Source organism: Microplitis mediator, chromosome 7 (assembly GCF_029852145.1).
Source record: "Microplitis mediator isolate UGA2020A chromosome 7, iyMicMedi2.1, whole genome shotgun sequence".
Lineage (NCBI taxonomy): Eukaryota > Metazoa > Arthropoda > Insecta > Hymenoptera > Braconidae > Microplitis > Microplitis mediator.
Window position 1 is genome coordinate 4,615,966 of NC_079975.1, and position 7,798 is coordinate 4,623,763.

A 7,798-nucleotide genomic window follows, 5' to 3' on the forward strand; every position below is an offset into this window, starting at 1 on the left:
ACAATTATTTATTAATTATAATTATAATTATAATAATTGTAATAATAATAATTTAATCAAAGCATATTTTTGCGTAGACTAAAAATAATCAAAAATTTTAATCACGTACATTCACCCAAGTTGTTATTACGTGACATCTTCGAGTTAAATTCAAAATATAGATTTCTTTGTTTTATGCTCATTGTTCTTACGCATTCTCATCATTCGCAATAAATAAAAAAATCATTTTTTTTATTACCAAACAATAGTATAATTAAATCAATTATCATTTATCATTGAGCTTAAAAAATGAAATTACAAAAAAACCATTTAGTCAGCAGTTTAAAAAAAAAAATTTGCAATGAATTTTTTTATATTTTTAGTTTAAAATTTATAAAACATATCTATATATAAACTTTCTCACTTTCCGTGTTCGCGTGAGAATTTAACTTCAAATTATCTTCCTGCGGATATCCTGTAATTTGAGTTCTTCATTCAATTTATTATTTTTTTTTTTTTATGAGTTTTGATCAGCATTTTTGCACCAAAAAAAATTCATTGGAAATAAAATAAAATTATTAACTGGTTAAATTAAAAAAAAATTAATAATTAATATTTAAAATAAAATGACGCATTTAAAGTTTATGAGGAGAAAGACTAGGACGATAGATGACTCACCAGACAGTTTTACACACACATACACATACATACATATATATATTAGCCTGTTTGTTCCTTTATATGTTTTCTTACAAAACTTTCCAACGTTAAACTTCACCGCTATATTATATTATCCTTATCCATATAATAAAACATACATACTCTCACACTTGCACACAATTTACTCGATTCTAGCGTGACCAGACGTTTCTTTGTACACTAAAAAATCATCTAAAACCCTATTTATCTATTTAGTTTAAACAAACATATATATTCATATATAATTATATTATTACATCCTTTAAAAAAGTCTATTTTCAACAATAATTATAATTACAGTAAACGCTATTATTTTTTCATCACAAAAGTATGAAAAAAATTTCAAATTTAATTCAACTACGCTCGAGATATTCAACTAAACTGAATGCTGTACAGTAGAGGGCAAATTTTTTAGCTTTGGCTAAAGAATTTTTTTAATTTACTTTGAAATCCTCATTTACTTTTTATTTTAACTACAGTTTAATTTTAGTATTCCGTATCCTCTTACATTTATTTGTTATATATATATATTTTTTTTTTTCTTTATTGCTATTATTCGTGAATTAAATTATTTTATATTAAATTTTTTTGTCATTACAAAGACGAGGATACAAATAGAGAAAATTAAATTCAATTTGTGGTTCAAATCTTCCACGTGATGTTTATATATATATATGTATACATATATATCGTGGGATGAGAAATTCAACAAAATTATATCACTGCAATCTCAACGATTCAATAACGAAATGAGAGTAATATATATATATATATATATGAAGTATTTATATGGTAACATATGTGAAATGATATTCCCCTTAGCAAAATTATAATCAAATTCCAGAGCCGCGTGCCCTAGAATTTGCGCTCTCTTCTCATTATATACAAACCATAATACCAACATTAATATATTTAAATATATAATTAATTTCACCTTCTATTCATTTAATTAATTAGTATTATTTAATAATAAAAATAACTTGAATAAATTATATTATTATATACAAAAATTCTAAATTATACTTGATAAAATATTACCGATAATTAAAAAAAAAATTAAATTACTTTTGTGGTAATTTCAGCAATAAATCACTAAACAATGTCATTAATATTATCAGAAACTTGAATAATTAGAGAAAACTAAAGAAAGTCTAATGACTAGTGACTTTAGTTTGTAGAAATATTAAATTTCATATTTAATTAATTAAATAACTCATATTTTAACTATATCCCTAGTTAGCAATTACATATTAATATTTAATACAACATATATTAATTATATATCAAACATTTTACTGAAAGCTTAATGATTTTTCATTTAATTAAACTAATAAATATAATTATCACGGCCAAACAATTTCGGAGCACCTGATTTTCATAAATTTTTATTGAAAATAAAATATATGAATATTTTCATATTTTCAAAGTAATGGCAAATAATTAGATATTGATAATTAACGATACATCAAATCTTATTTTGTTTGATTAATTAATTAAACTAGTGGTTAAGACAAAAATTTCAAATCATTACCAATTTTTTTTTCTTTAATAAAAACAAAAAAAATTTTTATTTGATTATGATAATTTCCATGGTTGAATTTAGTATTTAAATATTCAAAAATATATGAATATATATAATACGTAGTTATTTTTTTTTAATTCACTGATTACACACATGCACATATACATATATATGTATCTATATATGTGCATATATATATATATATATATATATATATGTATTACCAAATTATCATATTTATGGTATTAATACATAATTATCATACATGTTTGCATATAAAATATAAATATACTTTATTATTTGGCCTTCAATAAAATGAACAAAGTGCATTCTTTTACTATTTTATTATTAAAATTAATAATAAATTATTATTATTTTTATTTAAATTATTACACATAATTTTAGTAACTGTTTACTCCATAATATATAAACGCGGTCTTAATTGGAGTAGAAGTTTAAAGAGCCAAGTGGTTGTAAGTGAAGGATTTCTATTTAGTATAAACCGCAGTCCTTTAACTTCCGGAGTCTCAAAATATAAAGTAACATAAATGTATATATATATACAAGAGCATTTAATTAACTATACATTCAAAAAAATTTCCACTAAATTAAACGTCAAATAAAATTTTAAATGTCAAAAAAAAAATTCAAATTCAAATCTTACCACGAGCAGACCCCAATTAAAAATATTCCGTGCATAATCCTGTCCAGCTATCACTCAGTCACCAAACAAAAAACAATTCAAAAAATCAATTACCAAAAAAATCACTTGTAAATTTTTTAAACGGCTCAAAAAAATTTTAAATTTTATTAACAAAAAACATTTCACACAAACAAAATTTCCATGGCACAACAGACGTAACCCATGGCGACGCTGTTACCTGGAATTTAACCTGTTTAATGTCAGTGCAGGTAGCAGGTAAAAAATTCCGACAAAGGTAAAAAATTGTCGGTTTCAAAAAAAATTTTTTGGTTTTTTTTTTGCTAATAATGAATTTTTTCTAGTATTTTTTTTTTTTTTAAATTATAAATAATATGTTGTGATAATAATTTAACAAGTGTTACGGACAAAGAGTTTGACCAACGTCCGGCGCGATACTAAGACTCAAGTAACATCGCGTACTGCCCGTAGGCGAAGCTCAAACATCACATCGGTTTGTGTATGTTTTGTGCCGCGTACCTGCGATCGCGAGAGTACAAATACTCTATAGTATGCGCAGGCGTCGATAAAGAAACATGCCGTCGTATATAATAATATGTATGTATGTATGTATGTATGTATAAAATAATGATATGAGTAAGTGTGCAAAGTAGAGTGAATGGAAAGGAATAAGTCAAAAGATTTCTTACTCCGTCTTACGTCTATAGTTTAAATAAAATCATTTCTTTCTATCAAATACCCTTTTGCTCTTTCATTTTATAACGACCTGCACACAGCATCTCTTGTGTAGCTCCGTCATTATCAACTGACTTTACTCTTTAGTTCTTTTAAGAATTCGAATTGATGTTAAAAAAGACAAAGAGGACAAAAAACCATTCATATAAAAAATATTATTCAACTTATATTTTTTTTTCCTTTTTTGATTTTTTTTGTTTTACTCAAAAAATTCTTTTGTAATTCGTTTTTTTATATTTATTTCATAATTGGGTCAGTATTTATTTTATAATTTAGTAAATGGATTTACGTAAGATTTATTAAATTTCAAATTATTGTCCTTTGGAAAGGATGAGATTCAAAAAAATTTTTTAAAAATTAATATTTGAGTGATTTGATTTTGTAGAATTTTTTGAATTTTTACTCAATAATTTATCTGCGAAATTGAAAATTACAAAAATTAGTAACAGTAAAATTATTATGAGTATTGATTTTACGGATAAGATTTTTAGCTTTCAGTGTAACGGTAACTGACGTCAGTAAATTATAATTTTAATTCATGTACGTTTTGAATATTCCCGGAACAAATTAGTTCATTTAAATGAATTTTACGGTAATTGAAACCCGGAGATGAAAAAAAAAAATTTTTTTTAATGTACATATACTACTTAAGCGGTAATGAGTCGCTGAGAGTCCATTTGAAAGATTATTACGTTCATAACGGCAAATTTTACTATTCGTGACAGTGACTTTAACACCACTCTAGTATTTTTACAGTTCAGAGATAACTTTTGAATAAGTAAACTGTAAATTTTTAAGTCTTTTTTTTAATTATCAATAATTACCTCATTATAGCTATGGCGTTACAACTTTAAAAATGACATCGTTAATAAGTAGAGAAGCTTTTCAAAAAAAAAACTGTTAAAGTTGCAGCTTATACTGAAATATTTATATGATCCTGAAGTTAGCAGACATTTAAAAATTTTTGAATTTTTGTTTCTCAACAAATCAATTGCAAAAAAATAAAATAAAAATATGCACATGTAGAAAATTTTAAAAACCACAGGTGCAATTTTTTCAAATATTTTTTTTTTTATGGTTTATCGTCTAAAAAAAATCCACAAATTATTAGACGTCTGCTAACTTCAGTATCATAATATTTATAGTAGTTCTACTATAGAACCTTTAGATATTTTCATTAAAAGAGCTTTTTTTTACTATTGCACAGAAAAAAATAAACTTTAAAAATTATGATCCTGAAGTTAGCAGACAATTAGTAATTTTCGGATTTTTTTTTCTCCAAATCAATTACAAAAAAACAAAAACTAAAAATATGCACATGTAGAAAAATTAAAAAACTACAGGTGCAATTTTTTCAAATATTTTTTTTTGTATGGTTTATCGTCTAAAAAAAAATAAAAAATTATTAGACGTCTGCTAACTTCAGTATCATTAAAAATTAGTGTTTGAAATTATAACGCGGAACCTGGGTGTCAATATGGGGAATTTTAACATTTCAAATAATAAATTTTATAATACGTATCATCAATTTTCTAAGTCTCAGTTACGATTTTTAAAGTTCAAATAGTAATTTTTCTTGCATAGACAATAAATTTTCATACTTGGCCCGTAATTATACACGTTTTAATCATAAATGAAAAAATTACTACATATATACTGACCACTTGAACATTATATCATGACTCTCAATTTATATAGTTCATTTTTTTCCGTGTAACACCATGATTTTTCAAATTCTCATTTTTACGAATATATCCGAAATTATATATGAATATTTCATAGCTAATTTTAGTTTAAAACTTTCCTGAAAAGTTTTGCAATATAGTAAAGTACATGCATGTATTCGTACTTCGGGACCTACTGTATCTCCTATGGCTGTACTTCATTCTAATTTGCACCTTTCGAGGAAGATTTCAAGAAAATTCGATATCATAAATTTCCATATGATGTTAGTATACTTTTTTGACAATTCATCTAACGGTTACATGACTAAATACCTACGACAAAAATTAGATTCGTCTTTAAATAAACTCTATGGAAGTTCCAGAGTCGACCCATGCAAATTCCATATAAAATCCATACTCAGGACTTGGTGTTATTAATTGTACTATTGTTTACCGTTATCATTAGAATCGTTACATACGCCCGTTTTTCATACATTTCATATGTATGATCCTTAATGGATTTCATACTTCTTTTTGTTTTTAATAACTCGTTAATTATTGGCCTGCTTGATTTCGAATGTTAATCAAATTTAGCTTTGATCGAATTTTTTATCGCCTCTATATATTACTATTGGTGGAAATAACATCACGGAAAAAAAATATTAGTAAATATTACTGGGATTCTCGTCAACAGCGCGCCTAGAACGAATCTCAGCAAATATTATGGAGTAGAACGTAAGAAATTAATAAGATGCATTTTTTTGACAAATGTCTTGTAGTTTTTTAAGGTTTAAGTAGTAATTTTAAATAGTCAAGCAGTATATTTAAACGATTAACTGTTAATTATAGCAGTTTAAACATTAAAATCATAATTTTACTGATATGATTGAAACGACATTAGTTATTGAACATAACATAAATAATTAGAAGTTGAACTACAATTATTGTCATTCATTTTTTTCCGTGATACTATTGAATACCTTTGACAATATATATGATAAAAATTTAAATATTTACTGGATGTCACTACAAAAATTTTTTCTGCGTATAGAATTCGAGTCCCGGAAAAAATAGACTCGGTCTTTTCCGATTACCGTAGAATTCAAATTCTTAAATTTTAATTTTAATGTAAAGAGCAGTACAAAAAAAATTTATTTTATGTTCTGATTATTGGCAAGGTACCAATTGAAGACATTTTATTATATTTTGATATTTAGTAGCAGTACAACCGGAAAATAAATTTTTATTTTATTAAAAAAAAAAAAATCTGTCGTCCAAAATTGATAAATAAATCTCTGATTCTGCAGTCCATGTGACAGGTCAACTATTCATACATTAGAGTCATCAGTCATCATTTATGCTCCATATTCATTACCAGAAACAACAGATTTTTTTTTATTCAAATTTTCAAAAAATTTTCTATCAGCATTAAATATCCAATGAATAAATTAATTCTACTTCTTACTGTCAATAATTACGACCTTCAAAATGAAACTCATTAGCACTAAAAAAAAAAGCCTCAGGTGTAAAGTAATTAGAGTTCAATTAAATTAAATTCAATTGAATTTACAACTCAGCTGTGTTTGTTTTATATAAAAAAAAATTTCTAATTGAATAAAAAAAAAATTAAATCTAAAAACGTTTGTTGCAATTACCGTTAAAATCCAACAATAAAAAATAACTTATATCAGCGTTTATAAAGCAATTAACAGTGCAATTAAAAATAGCTTACTTGCATTATTTATTTTTAAAATGAATTATTAAAATAAAAATAAATATCTCAGTTATTTCCTACATCCTCTACTCTAAATCTTCCAATGATAATTAATTGAAATAAATTATTTATATTAATAATTAATAATAAATTATTTTGCTGCGTGGAATTACTTAGAAAATTTATTTATTTTTTTTTTAATATAATACACAATATCAAAATACGCCCATTTATTTATCATACCGTTAATACACCCGCTTTGATAAAATTTCTTCAATATATCCAATATACAAGAGATTTCCAATAAATCCGTTGGTATTTGAATTCTCATACTCAGCTGCTTCCTGTACTCCAATTCATCCAATCGGCATTAATACTATTTATACATATATACATATGTTTGAAAATAAATTTAATCCCGAGTATTACATAAATTCATAGATTAAAAAAATAATAATACTTTTATAAAAATAATAATTTATCACGAGAGATGATAGCGCCAATAGATAGTGCAAAAGATATGTTAGATATTTTTTATTATTGTTATTATTTATTGTTTTTTTAAATTAAAAATAGACGATGGCTTATCCGTTTGTAAAGAGATTTAAAAAAAGACCATGAAAGAGACCTCGACCTATTCGTCCAACTCTTTTTAAGGTACAAACAATTTAACAGTCAAGTGGCCTCGTACTTTTGTTTAATACAATACATATAATGCAATATTAAATAAATATATGACTACTAATTGCACTGGAAAATAATTTAGATTTTAATTTAATTAAAAATAATTTCGTAGCTTTTGAATTTTTATTTCATTACTTTGT

At 24.5% G+C, this 7,798-nt stretch overlaps 1 protein-coding gene across 1 annotated transcript in view; it reads right to left on the bottom strand.

The window, feature by feature from the left end:
• LOC130672326 (receptor-type tyrosine-protein phosphatase zeta) overlaps positions 1-3,349 on the bottom strand; it is a 30,445-nt gene extending 27,096 nt beyond the window's left edge. Inside the window, exon 1 of the mRNA XM_057476849.1 lies at positions 2,865-3,349. The gene's annotated coding sequence lies outside the window, so the exon portion shown is untranslated. The remainder of the gene's footprint in view (positions 1-2,864) is intronic.
• Between the last annotated feature and the right edge of the window lie 4,449 nt (positions 3,350-7,798).